The 16,545-nt window shown below is 41.1% G+C and overlaps 1 protein-coding gene across 4 annotated transcripts in view; it reads right to left on the bottom strand.

The window, feature by feature from the left end:
• Positions 1-16,545, bottom strand: part of zfhx3b (zinc finger homeobox 3b) — a 313,149-nt gene that overhangs the window by 272,418 nt on the left and 24,186 nt on the right. For 2 of the 4 annotated variants that reach the window (XM_077619324.1, XM_077619330.1), the window contains exon 2: positions 13,293-13,342. The gene's annotated coding sequence lies outside the window, so the exon portion shown is untranslated. Of the gene's footprint in view, positions 1-435; positions 543-13,292; positions 13,343-16,545 lie in introns of all 4 variants that reach the window. The other 2 variants (XM_077619318.1, XM_077619339.1) reach the window with 2 other exon arrangements.

Below are 16,545 nucleotides of genomic sequence, written 5' to 3'. Positions count from 1 at the left end.
TTCCCCTCATCAGTAAACCCCTCCCCACAACCTCACGCCGCTTTCACTCAGGAAAGCCAGCTGACTAGAAAGTGTGCCAAATGGGATTGCACGCGCGCACACACTAATAATACGGAAAACACAAAGTTGCACATTTTTACCACATACAGCATAAAAAAATATCCACTTGCATAATAAACAGAGAAATCCGACTTTAGTTGGATCTGGTGACACCAATATTGGCGGCACTCATCTAATTTCCATCCCGCCTGCGCCCCCCTCCCCTCCATCTTCCTCCTCCTCTTCCTCCTCACCCCTCCTCTCATCATCAGGTACCTGGTGACGAGCGGCCCGTGATAATCCACAGCCTCTAACCAATCAATCAGCAGCATCGTAATCAGCGGCGGTTGAGAGCCAGAGAAGAAGAGAGGGAGAGAAAAGAAGCCCATAACTTACCACGGGTCGCCTCCAGTCTGTTGAGCGCAAGTAGAGAGTTCTGCTCGGGGCTTTTGGCGGCAGCTATGTGGACTAGTTCGCCACAAATATGGCACCTTTGGGTGATTCTTACCCAAAAAAAAAAAAGATTTTTTTTCACTGCATTATAAACATATGACCAACATATAAAAGGACTCCCCCTCCCTTTTCCTATTTCAGTCCGACTCACTACCTTCCTCCCTTCCTCCCTCTCAGTCACTCTCTCGCTCCCTATTTGCTTCTCTCCTCCCTCAGTGTGTGCCTGTTGCAATAGGGTGGACATATACGAGCTATACAGTGGAGATATGTATTAGGAAGCATGTGCAGACCATTAAAAAAAATGCCTGCCTGGTGTGGTAGCCCGTAGATCAGCTGGACCTTGTGTCTGTTGGTGGGAGGGAGTAAAGGAGACTAGGGAGGGTCAAAGCTAAATGTTCTACAAAGAACACTGGGACCAAATGCTTTGAATCAAGCAGATATTCCCTCACCTCTCTCCCATTGGATTCGATTTTACCCCCGCAACTCCCTCCCTTCACCCCCAACCCCATCCCAGACCTTCCATCTCCTATCCCATTTCTGCTCATAGGCATTCCCTCTGCAGACATCCTTTGAGGGGGTTAGTCGTCTCCAAGAAGAGGCAATGCCGCCAAGCAGCTCCATGCATTTTGCCTTGAGGGCGAGATAGCTGAAAAGCCGTGCCTGCGATCATCCTTTTTTTTAGGCAAAGACAAGAAAAACGAACTGGTTTTACACACCTCCCCAAAAAGATCTGATGCCGAATTTAGCATAGGATTACACAAAACCTCTCTTGTGCACCTGTGAACAGAACCCAGGTTTCTCCATGCTATGATTCCTCTCCTCCCCCTCACCAAAGGCAGCACACAAGCAGCAGCTGGGGCACGGTGCCTAAGTTTAGTTCGACAACAGAAGAGCAGCGCTGTGCATGAAATGTTGTGTTCGAGGATCCTCTCCATGGAGATATTCCTGAAAGAGAACGCTCAGTGTATTTGTATCTCATGCTGCCGGTCCTGCGGTGCCGGAATGTCAGTACTTGAGCTAACACGCGGAGGAGCGCTCGCTCCGGAGGCCTCGTGCAGACGGCAGCAAGGTGCCAACTGTGACTTGAGGGGGAAAATCCATTAGTCACCAAGGGCTAGCTGTGCTACATTTGCGTGACTTTGGTGCAGGCAGCGTGGGTTCACTAGGCAATAACAAAGTCAAATTGAGAGGGAACGCTGGACTTAATTTTAACCATATGCACTGATGGCAATCTCACCATATCGGACATTCCCTTATCTTACCTGCTCACGCTACATGTACTCTTGTGTTTCTTCCTCATTGGGTTTCTTCTCGCTTGGTGAGATGTGAATATTGTGTAACATTACATATTGCCAGGTAGTGAAGATGAAGACTTAAAAGGGAAATAGTACATCATTCAATTAAGGCTGGGTGTGTTCAAGGCTGTGTGCTGAGCAGCCTTCTCTTCACTACAAAGTTTTTTTATTTTACTTACGGCCCAAAAGTCAGTGCCACTACTCTAAAGATGACAATGGACTTTGGGTGAACCAAACATGATCAGCTGAGCAAGTGATCTCCATTTGCAAGTACTGGTGTGTCCACCTCAACCCACATCTTACCCAGAGAAACCGCATCCCTGGCCAGGTAAGGCGCATTGCTTCCACCAGAAAGGATGAGTGTAGCTGGCATCAGTAAGGATTTCACACATCCATCAACCAAACTATTTGCTCATCAGGCACAGGGGTGCAGAGCACAAACAGCAGGACAACACACTCTACCTTAGGAATAGTGTCTTTGCACAAGCTGGTAGACTGCTAAAGAGGAGTACAACAGACCCTCTGTACTTCATATTTTGTTCTATAAAATGTCCAAGAATGTGTGCATAATTTAGCATGTGTAATATTTCACACAAATACCAATCAACGACCCCCCTATTCATACAATTTCAGAGGGATATACTTAATTCTGGTCCTTTCTGTACGTGTTGAACTTTACCTACATGACATTCTTGTTCAGAATCATGCTAATTCCAGGATTTCATTATTTAATATTGACTGATGAGAGGCCTTCAGAAACCAATTTCATCGCTGTCATTGTAGTGCAGGGGTCTCAAACTTGCGGCCCGCGGGCCAACTGCGGCCCGCGGGACGATAATTTGCGGCCCCCGTCTTAATATGAAAGATCGATTTTTTTTTTTTAATTTTTTTTTTTTTTTTTATTATTTTTTTTTTTTTTTTTACCCCTTTCCCCATGATGGCGCCGTTTAAGTGGCAGCCAGTGGCAGTAGCTCTGTCCACTCATGTTTTTCTTGTTTTACAGCATGTTTTACATGAAAAATTAGAGGGAACATTGACATGCACCTGCTTGTGGCAGGTGTGATACTGGTGTGCCGATAGCGAGCAATGATGATGTCGTGACCGGATGATTCGCCTAAAGACGTTTCGCCGACGGACGTTTGACAGACGGACAGGTCGTACTAGTATTTGTTAGTTTAATGATTAAATACAAATACTAGTATTTGTATTTAATCATTAAACGCTGTTTTCAGCTGGATTTGACCGAATTTGAGAGCATTTTGAGCCGTTTGGCGAATGGACGTCTATAGACGTTTTTTTGCCTCCATCGCGATATCATCCAGTATTTGTATTTAATCATTAAATGCTGTTTTAGGATGGATTTGACCCGATTGCTGTCATTTTACGGCTCGGTTCTGCTACATCTGCCTGCCCAAGAGTGCTTATTCCCGGACTGCCATTGATGGTAGACGAACATTGATTTTTACTATAATTTGGACAACACCGGCGGCGGGCCGGATTAAAAATCCTAACGGGCCGTATATGGCCCGCGGGCCGAGGTTGAAAAACTTGTACACACACGATCCGGCGGGGCGAGCGTTCGAATCCCGTTTCGGCGAAACCTCCGTTCGGCCGAATGAACGTTCGGTGGAATGTCCATTCGGCGACCTGCCCGTCTGTCAAACGTCCGTCGGCGAAACGTCTTTAGGCGAATCATCCGAGTACCGATGATGTCGCTCACACTGGTACTCAGTGCGCTCAGGGAGGTTGTCTTTCTGCTCAGACCAACACAAAATTAGAGGGAACTTTGGTTCGGAGCTGAATGAACCAATCACGGTGAGGTATACGGCTCTGGAGGGCGGGACATCGGCCGGGCTGTCCAGTGCCTCGCTCACTCACTCATTCATTCCTCCAATCAGCTGGGCGGAGGAGAAGCCGTGAGGCCGATCACTCCGCTCGGCGCGCACACTCCTCCGCTGCTCTCAGCATAGAACTGAATGAGGCGCTATGATCCGTGATCCAGCCTGTGTCAGTGTCTGTAGCCATCTCCGCGATTGAAACGGAGAGCGAAAGTGCACATGCGCCACAAACCCGCGCGACTGAATGTGAAAGATCAACCCGAGACTCATTCCAAGTGGAAAAACATATGACAGAGCCCCAGAGATGTCTCTTTCAAAGCCTGCCGTGAAGAGAAAGGTCGGTGATGAGCACAGACAGTTTCAAGAAAAGTGGGGAGTGCAATATTTCTTTGTTGAACACAGGGGCACCCCGACGTGTCTCATTTACACTGAAAAAGTTGCGGTGCACAAGGAATACAATTCGAAACGTAATTGTACTATGAGACATGCTGAGGAGTACGAAAAATACCAGGGAGATGAGAGAGCCAACTAGGTTGCCAGTCTTAAAACACGTCTTCTGAGGCAACAGGATCTCTTCAAGAAGGCTACCAAAGACAGTAATGCAGCAGTCAAAGCTAGCTACGCCGTTTGTGAGTTGATTGATCCTGTGCTAAGTGATCCCAAATGGCTCATGGACTTGGCTTTTCTTGTTGATATCACACATGAGCTTAATGTACTGAACAAGAAGCTACAAGGCCAGGGGCAACTTGTCAGTGCTGCCTATGACAACGTGAGAGCATTCTGCACTAAACTTGTGTTATGGAAAGCCCAGCTCTCTCAGACAAACCTTTGCCATTTCCCAGCATGCAAGGCTCTCGTGGATGCAGGCACACCATTCAGTGGTGAGAAGTATGTTGAGGCCATTTCGAAGCTACAGGAGGAATTTGATCACAGATTTGCAGACTTCAAGACACACAAAGCCACATTTCAAATTTTTGCGGACCCCTTCTCCTTTGATGTGCAAGATGCCCCTCCTGAGGTTCAAATGGAGCTCATTGACCTGCAGTGCAACTCTGCACTCAAAGCCAAGTTCAGGGAGGTGAGTGGAGAAGCAGACAAGCTTGGGCAATTTTTGAGAGAGTTGACCCCCAGTTTCCCTGAACTTTCCTGAAGGTTCAAGGGGACCATGTGCCTTTTTGGGAGCACATACTTGTGTGAGAAGCTCTTCTCCACCTTGAACTTCAATAAGTCCAAGTACAGGTCCAGACTTACTGATGAGCATCTTCAAGCTCTACTGAGGGTCTCCACTGCTTCCTCCCTCAAGCCAAATGTGACTATGTGAGAAGAAGCGCTGCCAGGTCTCTACCAGCAAGGAGTAGGCAAAAGAAGCCGTGTTCAGAATATTTCATGTTCAATGTTCCATTCAAGTTCAGAAAGTTAAAGGTTAAAGAGCTGTTAATGCAGACATTTGAAACGGAATAAAAATAATTCATTTTCTCTACTTAGCCAGCCAGTGTATATCTACTGTATGCTCATTAGTATTATTTGGTTTTATATTACTGATTGATTTATTTTTTATTCATCTTTAAGTTAATTTATTTAATTCATTATTTTTTGTTAAAAAATAAAGATATTTGATAACGTTGGAAAGTTTTATCAGTGCTTTTCTTGTGGAAATCCTGATGCGGCCCAGTCTCACCCAGACTCGGCCTCTAGCGGCCCCCAGGTAAATTGAGTTCGAGACCCCTGTTGTAGTGCTTTCACTGGAATGATAACTAAGTAACACTGAAACATGACCATGATGTAAAAAAAATGTGGCACAGGGCGATGGTATTCCTCAGTGCAAGTGCACAACTGCACACATTTCAAGTATCATCATAAAGTTGCCGTATTGATTCCATAATTACATACTATTTTACACAAACTCTAGTACCCACCCACCTGTCTAAAGAGGACTACACCTGCAGGACGTCTCTAGGTGAATAGACATCAACAGTAAACACCTCTGAGAACAATATGACGCCGGACACACAGCACAGAAGAGGAAAAGTCACACGGGAGATGCCGCCGTCCCCATCAAAAAGGATGACTGGCCTACATGCGAATGTCATTAGAAAACTCCAGAGATGAATATACGAGGGTTTAGGGGAGCTAAAGTGCACCGGTGCCTTGCTACATGAGAAGCCTCCATGTTCTCAATGAGGAGAGACAGAATTTACGCAACATGGCAGCCCTGTGTTGTAATGCATCAAGCCTACTGAGAGCAGCTCTGTCACTACCACTCTTCATCATCGGTACGAGCAAAACAACAGCCATGTATTGTCTTTTGGGCAAGAAAAATGTGTATGTTCGTAAGTGTGCTCCAGCACTAGTGCGTATGTGTGCGTGGCTGCTTTTGGGTTTATGAATGTATATACGCACACGTGCCCGCCTCCACTACATCCATATTAAACAGTTTTGGAGGTGAATGTGCTTCCCTGGGTGTCATGAATATAAGAGAAAGCATCCATCTTCCGAAATACAATTTCACAGGTAGTGACAGTAAAACCGACTGACTCTCGGACACACTCGCATGCGGCGCACACACACACACACAAGAAATGGAGAAGCTAAAGGTATGGACAGAAGCTGCCTCCCATCTTCGGATGTGAGAACGCTGATAGCTTTCGCACCAGCATCCTGTATTAAAAGTATTACATCCTCAATGGCTAAATTCCAATAAGGCAAACCCTGCTGATTGATTCAAGTCGATTCCATCCATGCTGACCTCATTCAGGCTACCGGTTCCTATAATACGGACCTAATACCTGTTTCGCTCTCATCAGGGAGTGACATTAAGGCCACTTTACAAATTCTGCTCCTTGCTAAACGAGTATTTACAATTTCAGAGCTGAAAATGTTAAGAACATAATGGCAGAGGGAAGAAAAAAAAACTTAAGCTATTGAAAAAACTATTGTTTTTTGTAAGGTATAGATATATTCAAAAATTTAAAACCATAAAGATATATATATATATTCTTAACTTTTAAAATATAAGTAGCAATAAGGAAATTCACTACACAATTAGGACATCTTCATTTGCTGTAATTTTTCATTAATATTCTGTAACTTGAATTACAGGTGGGAATTACACCTAGGTTATAATTGCGCATAATTAATTTAATTAACTAATGAAGAAGAGTCCTTTGTGACATGATTTGCAAATTCAGTTCAGTATTTAAAATGCAGTTAATTATCCTAATTAAGTACTTGATAATGAAGTAATTTCAGTAAATCACAATTAAAGACTCAAGTATATGTAATTATGTATTCATACTAGAGCGGTGACTTGTGCAGAAAGTGCAAAAAAGTTCAAAACCACCAGGAGAAAATACATTAAAAGACAAAGCTTTACAAACTCCATTAGAGTAATTTAGGCGGGGGAAAAATCATTTTTCTCTTTGTAAATTGTCCAAGTTCTGAGACAGATGAATATATTAAAAAAATGTTAAATAGAGGCAAGTACACAAGCACAGGAGGGGAAATGATGCCAGCAAAGAAGACTTCCACTAAGGTGAAAACAAACAAAGAAAAAAATGACTCCTACTGTTTGCAAAACAAGAGGCACATTCAGATCATACTTAAACGATCCACATCCAAGAAAACACTTGGACAGTAATCAAAGTCGGTCAAAAACAAATTCTATGTCAAATGTGCTCACCGTTTTTTTTGGTTTTGTTTTATTTTCTAAGCCGACTCACTTCTAAAATATGAATGTTACTTCAAAGTGGTGCAGACATTTTTACTACAACACTTCTCTTTCAGTACCGCTGCTTTTCGATGTTGTTACACAAGTGCTCGGCTGATCTTATGGACACACTCACGTCGTGTTTGTGTTGTTCGCCGGCACTGTTTGGACTGTTTGGGGCCTCCGTATTCGCTCCAGTACACACAAGAGTCTCCGCATGCTTCGTGCACACGACTTGATGAAAAACATCAGTGACAAGATTCATGGCTATCAGAGCAGCTGATGAAAATGGTCTGGCGAGAGTAGGATTGGGTAGTGGGAGTTGGGGCGGAGGGCTAACACTCTTAAATTTATATTCAAGGAGAGAAGAGAAAGAAACTCGTGCCAATATATTTTCAGTTCTCTTGCTTTTCAAAAGGTGTATTTTGTTATTTTTGCTAGGATATAGTTACAGATGTGCTTGTTATATTCAGAATGGGCATGGAAAAATATCTAAAACAAAGATGTTTTTTAATAGATAAAAATCTTAAATTAGAACAATTCAAAAAGATGTCCTACTTATTCTCTAAATTGCCTTTACTTAATATCATATTCCAGTGTTTAGCTCGGCGATGCACCGATTCCATCACGCTCGACTTTACAGGCACACGGGGAACAGCACGAGGCCGTTCGCCCGGAGATTGTGACACTTGGGCCGGCGTGAAAGCATAAAACAACATCTTTCACTTTAAGCTCTCTGAGCGAGGTCAGCCTATTTGCAACCGCAGCCATCATCACTACAAAAAATACCAAATTACAAACGCCGGATATTCTTTACATTTAATGAGCAATAACTAGAAATATGTGAAGGTATAAAATATAACTACGACAACAATTAAGCAAAAAAATAAATCTTTTTAAGAAAACCCTGAGCCAACATAAGATTACCGATGTGAAATGGCGCACGTCATGTCACCTGTGCAGCTGCCGCGTGATTTGGCTCTTCAGCCACAGGGGGCGAGCAGCTCTGGGGACAAAGTGAGGAAATGGCTGCTGTGGTTGTTTGAGATGAGGTTAGCAGAGCGGCTGGCTGAATGATGCTGTGGCCCCAATTTTCTCCAATCCCTTTTGTCCACTCCCTCCATGTCTGGTGGTTTCAATTCGAATATTGTTTGCTTTTTATGGCACTTGCTCTGAAAAAAAGACCTTCCAACTCAGGCTCTTTGTCTAAATACGTCCGATATTTCATCTGTCAATTATCCTCTGACCGTGTTGCCTTTTCATAGAAAATGTGTCACGCCCTCCCCAAACCTAAACTCAGCCATTCAACAAAGAAATTCAGGCAGTCAATGTGTTTTAAAGTAAACGCGTGTGTGGACACAACTGTGGTCAGAGGTAATAAAACTTTAAGCACTGCTTGGTGAACAAGTGCCAGGCTAAAACACACAAATGAAATATATATCATTTAACAATGCATGTATGGTGATACTTTTGGTGCATTGTCAAAATGATATATACGCACCGAGGCCTCATTTTCAAGCAAGAAACGTTCATCATGAAAACCAGCCTAACTGTACATTTTCCTATGTTAACTCAGATGCTTCTTGTTTACACATTCAGAGCTGAGAAGAAATTTGCACACATGAATAACAGTAAAAGCAGCATGTCCAGGCAGAATTATAGATGAGTATGATTTCCTGTCAATGCTGCAAACACAAGCAGGATGCATCACTTTTTGGGTAACAATTCATGCATTGCTGAAATGGAAACCCCAAAAAAGCATCTTGTAGAATATAAAAGACAAGGTTCTCTAGGTGATGCCTTAGTCTTTCAGTGTTTCTTTTAAGTGAAAACTTAAAAGCATACTGAAATGAGAAAAAAATACCTTTTTTTAATATGTTGTCATTTGGGTAACCATTACATTTTCAGCGTCAAATACAGTTCGAGAGTACTAAGATTGCACATGTACAGGCAAAATAGGGGCATAAACCTGAAGCATTACTATTATTATAAACAACATTTCCTATACACACTTCTCTTGGATGAGCAATTTCAATGGCTCTTCCCGTGTGCCGGAAGCACTGTTGAACATAAAAAGACAAGGCAAGCTTCTGCAGTCTTTGTTGCCTTCTTTGTTTTCTGGATTTAAGAACATCATAAAGACCCACTTCTGTTCGTGTTAAATGAAGTGTACAGCACCCATGCAAGTGTGTGTGCACGTACACGTAAACAAGAATAAAAGCGGTAAAGAACTCTAGATCCATATAGAAGGGAGCTGTTCGATATGTTTGGTCAAGTCACTGCAGGCAGCAAGTGCAATAGTATAAAATACAATTAGAGGTATATGAAAAGAGAAGGAAGAATACATAAATATAAAAAAAAATGAACGAATTGGGCTTTATAATTTCCACTTGAGCTCGAATCAGCTCAGTAGTGTTTTTATGTCTTGATTATGCATCTGATGCTTTAACTTTTTACCAATTCGCATTGGCATTCATGAGATCACAAATATTTTTTTAGTATGAATAAATATTTTGATGGACATTGCTGCTTAAAAAATATGTTGTTAATGAAAAACATAATAGTTAAGACTGAGTAGATTGTTATCCTGATCTCAAGCAATATAAATTCATCTGATATTCATCAGAGTGGTTGTTCTCTGCAGGGGGGCTCATGGCGCTACCTATCCCACTCCCTCTTTTCTCTTTGATTTGGCTCATTTGAGCAGTGCGGTCCCCAGCAGCTTGTTAGAACTGCCACCTCAGTGACTCTGCCCCCTGGATGGAGGGGTGGGGGGGTGTAGAGATGGAAGGGATGCTCAGAGGGGAGTGTAGGATGATAGGTTAGGGAGGCCTACCCCACAGTGCTTTCGCAAGTCATGGGTGAGAAAGCAAGGTTTAGTAAGAAGAATCAAACAAGAGACACACACACCATCTATTGGCGAGGCACGAGTACTGCAGTGCAAAAGAAAAAGACTATGGGGTCAATCATAACCGACAGTTCAAAAACTGCATATGTTTCAAAACTTGGAAATTGACTTAGAATGTCTGCAATAACTATGGTAGTTTTAATCAAGTCTTAGTGAAATGTCATTATTAAGACCTCTAAGTACAGAGGATACAAGCCACAGACACATTTGAAATAAATGGACTAAATATCAAACCATTCAAATGAGAGGGTATTCCAAAAGGGAGCTGATCCTGTTTTATTATTAGTGACAGGCTGCAAAAATGATCTCTTTAGGTCAAAGGGACAAGAGCCATAACTGCCCAAATTACCTATAATGGGTCACACATGTAGCCAGGGCTTCAATTCAGCCTCAATAAATTTCCAAAGCTCAAACTCACATTAAAAAAAAGAGAGAGATAGAGAGAAAAGACAGCATTGCACATTAGCCATGTGCCTACTCAACCCAGGCTACATAAGAGAGAAAAAAATTAATACAAATAAAAATCATTGCTCTTCAACCTTTCCTTATTTTCCAAGGTCGTGTTCATTTATCACAGTGGGATGAGCTGTGGAGACTGGACAAAGGCTTGAATATATAATCAGAGCTGTTGTAGAAAATGTATAGTGCGAGGGTATGAGGTGCAAACACATCCAGCATGGTCCTGATGGGATATCCAGACGTGCAATAACCTTGGAAAGTCATGGGGGTATAAAGAATGGGCTAAAGGTTGAAATAGAGCGAATTTAACGCAAAAGGACATGATAAAGCCAACTACTATGTGCAAAAAAAAGAAAAAAAACATCAACCAATTCACTAAGAGATTAAAAACAAACACAAAATCATTTATTTAACCTGACAGATAAGCCAGTTACTTTTATCATTTAACTCTTTATTGGGCAATGACTATTTCTGCTAATTAAAAAAATACTTTATATAAATAAATGAAACAAAAACCTAGCATCCAAATAAGCGAACATCGCCATTTGGTTTATTTAGGCTGGCTGCCATCATTTCCTGCTAGCTTCTTCCAGTAAAAATGGATTGTCAATGGCAGCCAATAAGTAGCGTTAACATGTATGACCTCCATGACAATCCTGATCTTCAGCTGTGAGAAGAGGAAACAAGGAGGAAGTTTCCTGCGTTTCCTGAGGTCAGCTGCCAGCCAAAACATGACTGCTAGTGGGCAGCTTTATGGAAGAGCTGGAGTTAATAGGGGTTTCAAACAACTTCAGGCGAGAGGAGATAGGCAACTAAATTACAACATTGTTTTTCCCCCAATGAATCTGAATAAGTTTTTCATTAACTGTGTCACAGAGATCAGCAGTTATCAGTAGCTCTGGAGGGAACGCCAAAAGGGGAGGAGGACAATCATGGATTCTTTCACCACCTAATTTCCGACTGTGCATTTCGAAGCAAAATTAATTTCCTCAGCTATCTAACAAATCAGAAACAAGTGATTGCGGTTGGTGCCAATCCAGGCAGTCACAATGAGAACGCCCCGCTTCAGTCTGACAGAACGAATCGCGTCAAGCCGACGTCGTATGGGATCTCCCTATTCGGCTGCTGCGTCGCAATCACACTCCCTCATTCACACAAGGGCTCAGTCAGTGCAAGCTTTGGCAGAATGAAACTTATTGCGCAATTTTCATTCTCGTATCAATGTATTTATATACCTGGGTGTGTTTTAGGGTGTGTGTATATACACACACCTATAAAAGTCATGAATCATATCATAATACTTGGATACGTACTATTCAATTTCAAATTCTGCTTGGTTTGAAAACACTTAACAACTAGTAGTCTTCTACAGTTAACGCAACAGCTGTTAATTAAAGCTTAAAAAATGAATGAAACAAATTGAATACAGCTGAAATCAGATTCAACCCAATAACAATTCCTGGTTCCCAGGAAATTGATGAATAATGGCATTAACTTAGTTTGGGATTCATCTTTCCGTGCCAACTATAAGTACAATAATTGTAAGTAAAGTCGTCTTTACACACGCATGACGTAAAATCGTATGCATTGATTGGGTGACACAAAGATTGCATAATGTAACATTCACCAACTGAGAATGAGCATGGTGCAGCAGAAGACTACAACGACAAGATCATCTTTCCCCAGAGCTAGTTCCACTTCGATGGCTTCCTATAATATTTATTATATTATTTTTAATTCATTGTCACCTGTGAAACACTAAAAACCAAATACCTTAAAGGCCATCTGGTGCCTTAATATCCAATGCAAATGCTCCCAAAGTTCACATTTAGCTATGGTAACTCAGATTCTAGAATAGGACCACAGGAACCGAGAGTTATCAGATTGCTCCTTCCAGAATAAAGTTATTACACCCTAGTGGAAGCTAAACCTCCTGGATATGGTCAGAAGGAGGAAAAAGTTGTGCCAGTGTCCGGCTATCATGGCGTGAACAAAAGGACCTCACAGTACATCGGGAAGAATGAATAAAGAAGACCGTAGAAGCTGGCTTTTGCGGTAGAGTGAAGATGGTTGTGAGTGAGTGAAATAAGCACATTAAAAGGATAGAATGTGAATTACAGACCACACGAAGTAGAACTTGCACTGACTAGGAACATAATTCGACAGAAGGTAAAGAAACTGTTACATTTCAGAAGGTAGGCCAGATCAAAATAAACTTACAACTTAACCTTATATTTCAGAAGCTAGCCAAAGACCTCCACAACATTCAAAAGGTAAGACTTGTTGGTTTTTGAAGATGACTTTCCAAACATACCCCAAGATGGACAAAGGACAGAAAAACAGCTAATTCTGCAAATCTATGTACTTAAACTACTATGTGATATCATTCAGGTGTCCATTTTATGCACACACTACATTATGAATGCAGTTTTACAAGGTTCATGACATGTTTTCTACATGACTTACCTTTGGGGGAAAAAAACTAAAGGGTTTTGAAGAGGATTCTTATGCTAAAATGCCTCATGCAATCTTTACAGGTTGATAGAACATTAAGAGTAGCAATGCAACACAAGTAAGTGAGAAAGTGAACTCACCCTATACACTTGTACTCGACCCAAGTTTTCAGTGCACTCCTTTGTGGAACCTGTGGCATAGAAGGGTTAAATTAGGGGTGTCATTTTAATTCGTCATATCCTTTTTTGAGCCTCTTAATAGCAAATATTTTCTTGCGCTCCAATTTTTTTTAAAAGAGAATTTAAACAAACATTAAAACATTGCATAATTCTTTAGTTGAGGGAAAATATATATTTTATTTTTTAATTTATTCATTTATAATATAATAAAAGGGGAAATAGTAAACATTCTCCATTTTATTAATTTATTTATTGTTCTAAAAAGTGGGGGTAACCTAAATATTAAGTTTTTTAGATTACAAAAAAGTTTTATTTGAACTTTTTTAAAATTTACTAAGCATTTCCTTGCCAAGAATACTAATTTTCTATATACCATTAATCTTTATTTGATTTTTAACATGAAACCTGAAGCACCTAGGCCACCACTTTGGCACGCTGGGTTAAATAATAGTGTTGGTAAACATTCATCAGATAAAGCATTGAAAAAATTGAACTGAACTTCTTGCTTTAATGGAATTGACCTATCTTTTGCCAAAACATATACTCAGTGCCTGATCTCCCCACATTATTGATTTTCACACCCAGAGACAAGGACTATGTTTCCGAGCGCAAATGAAACTCTTCACAGAAATACTTGATTCCCTCCACTTTTCCCACATTCAGCCAATACCCAATTTATATACACCGAGTGATCAGCGGGAAACTTTCTATACCACTCCAACTGCAGATGCTTTGCTAGGCGGCAACAACATTCAGTTCAGTTAATCTAGAAGTGGGGATGAAAATTGATGAAGAAAGGCTTGATGGTGCTCGCGTACTCAGACAGACATAGCCGAAAAATGGAAATCCTATAGTTGTGTAAAAATCATTCAGTACCCAGAGAAAACCCACGCAAGCTCAGGAAGTACATTCAAACTCCACGGAGAAAGGTCGAAGCCCACCTAACGATTCACGCTAACCACTTTTTCACCAAGCCATCAGTTTAATTGATTTTAATTTTTGACTTTGTGTGTAAGATCGCGTTTAATTTAAATGTGTGTGCGTTCTTACCCCAAATTGATTAGAATTAACAGAACTATTGTACTTCAAGAGCATGTACTTTCTATTTGGAGTAATTTAAGTATTTTGTTAGACTGAATAAGGGGGCAGTTCAGCGTAAAAATATGCCAGTTTGATGCATTCAGGCGTTGTAGACGAAATTTTCATGTCACTTTATAAAATACACATTCCATTGATGGCATGCATCCCACCCGGCTTTACTCAAGTTGGGGTCAGACATTTTTTGGGCCAAAAAGGCTCAAATGGTTGGCTGAAATGTATATGTAAAAGAGGAATTTGCTTCCCAATTGAATAACGTGTGCATGTTATGCCAACAGTTTACAGTCTGGTTTCAATATATTTAATGCAATAGGTTGGTTTTCTTTAGTGCATGTAAACGAGTATGCCCCCAAAGGGCAGGAGATTTCAGGTCACCTTCAATGAAATTACACATGCATTGAAAACTTTACAGGCATATCGCTCTGGTATTTCCCGCAGATCAGTGAGATATGCTGGACAAATAGAGAGTTTTGTTTCGTCCTTTATGCAACATGCATTAAGCCCAGGTGCTTCTTCAATCACAGCCAGCGAATACGGCAGGCAAACGCCTGCTTTGAGTTTCAAAACGCATTTTTTTCTAATTATTTGATTTGTATAGCATTCCTGTTTTCATGCTCAAAAACAGCTGAGGTAAAAAAAAAATGGTATGCGATGCCACTCGAACTTTCAGGAAACCTTAACCATATGAGAGCAACTCTTTTGGACCTGCCTCATGAAAGAAAAAGAATGACGAGGTGAACAAGGCAAATCATTTTAAAAGCATGAATAATACATGAAATGTAAAAAAACAGATTCCACTGAGGATATTTATTAATGATTAGGTGTGATCCAGTTATATATTTTTGCACCAGATTCAGAGTCATTTATTATTTACATTAGTGCAGTAGTAAACCAAGTGAATCAATATACAAATCCTTTTTTGGTTGTATATCAGTTGTGCAGCACAAAACTAGCTTTCTAAACTACGAAACAAAAAAAAGATCACATACAGTTGGCTATTATTCATTCATTCATTTTCTTGACCGCTTATCCTCACGGGAGTCACTTGAACCTAGGGGCAATTTAGCGTGTCCAACCAGTCTACCATGCATGTTTTGTGCATGGGTGAGGAAGCCGGAGTACCCAGCAAAAAACCCACACAAGCCCAGGTAGATCATGCAAACTCCAAACAGGAAGAACGATGCTCATAGCGAACCTTCTGTCCCATTTCTGTGAGGCAAACATTCCACCCCTCCACAGTGCCACACACTTGGATGTTGTATCATATGTAAATAAATAAATATTGATAATTCCCCTAATTGCATCAAAAATGCTCTTTAAAAAGGTTAGTAAATCTATTTTTACAAGTAAAACTGAATATCTAAATCTAAATTTTTTACTTAATTCCAACCCTCTGAAAATCATATAATTGGGCGCGATTTGTAATCACTGCTACAAAGACACAAATGGATTTAAATTTTGACAACAGAACAAAAGAAACAATCTAACAATGTCACAGTATCACTATGTGGCTTTTCTGTGTACAAAGGTCAATAGTTCAAGAAAGGGCATCTTTGATGGCTTGCGTACTACCAAAAATGACGGAAAGACAACATCCTTGAGAAGAGACCCGGATGGAATCAACAAATAGATTTTCATATAGGCCCATAAAAAGTGTCGTCAAATGCCAGTTATTCCTCATGGTGGTAATTCAGACCATAGCAAGCCCAAATGGCACTTCTTGGGCAAAATATAATAGGTGGAAGAGATCAAAAAAGGGGCATCTGTACTTCTGTGGTGAAATATGTGAAGTCAGGGACGATAAACCTTCCTCAAGTCTGCAACACCTGGATATATGGTCTCCAATTCTTTCCCTCGCTCAGTCACTCCCAGTAAAACTAGCAGCTCTCAACACCAGCACTCACTGACCTCAGGATAGCCCCACGAACATGAAAGAGCTTTTATATGAAACAGGTGTGGGCTGGTTGTGTGTCAGGGGGAAAGTGACAGAGATGAACATGTATGCAGATGATATAGGATTCAAGCAGCTTAAAACGAGAAAGCTACACAGATACTGAAGTCCAAATTGTAAGCATGTGATAGCCATAGGACAGCCTGTTTAGACCCATTATCATGT

The sequence above is a fragment of the Stigmatopora argus genome, chromosome 2, assembly GCF_051989625.1.
Source record: "Stigmatopora argus isolate UIUO_Sarg chromosome 2, RoL_Sarg_1.0, whole genome shotgun sequence".
Taxonomy (NCBI): domain Eukaryota; kingdom Metazoa; phylum Chordata; class Actinopteri; order Syngnathiformes; family Syngnathidae; genus Stigmatopora; species Stigmatopora argus.
This window is presented reverse-complemented; position numbering and strand designations above follow the sequence as displayed.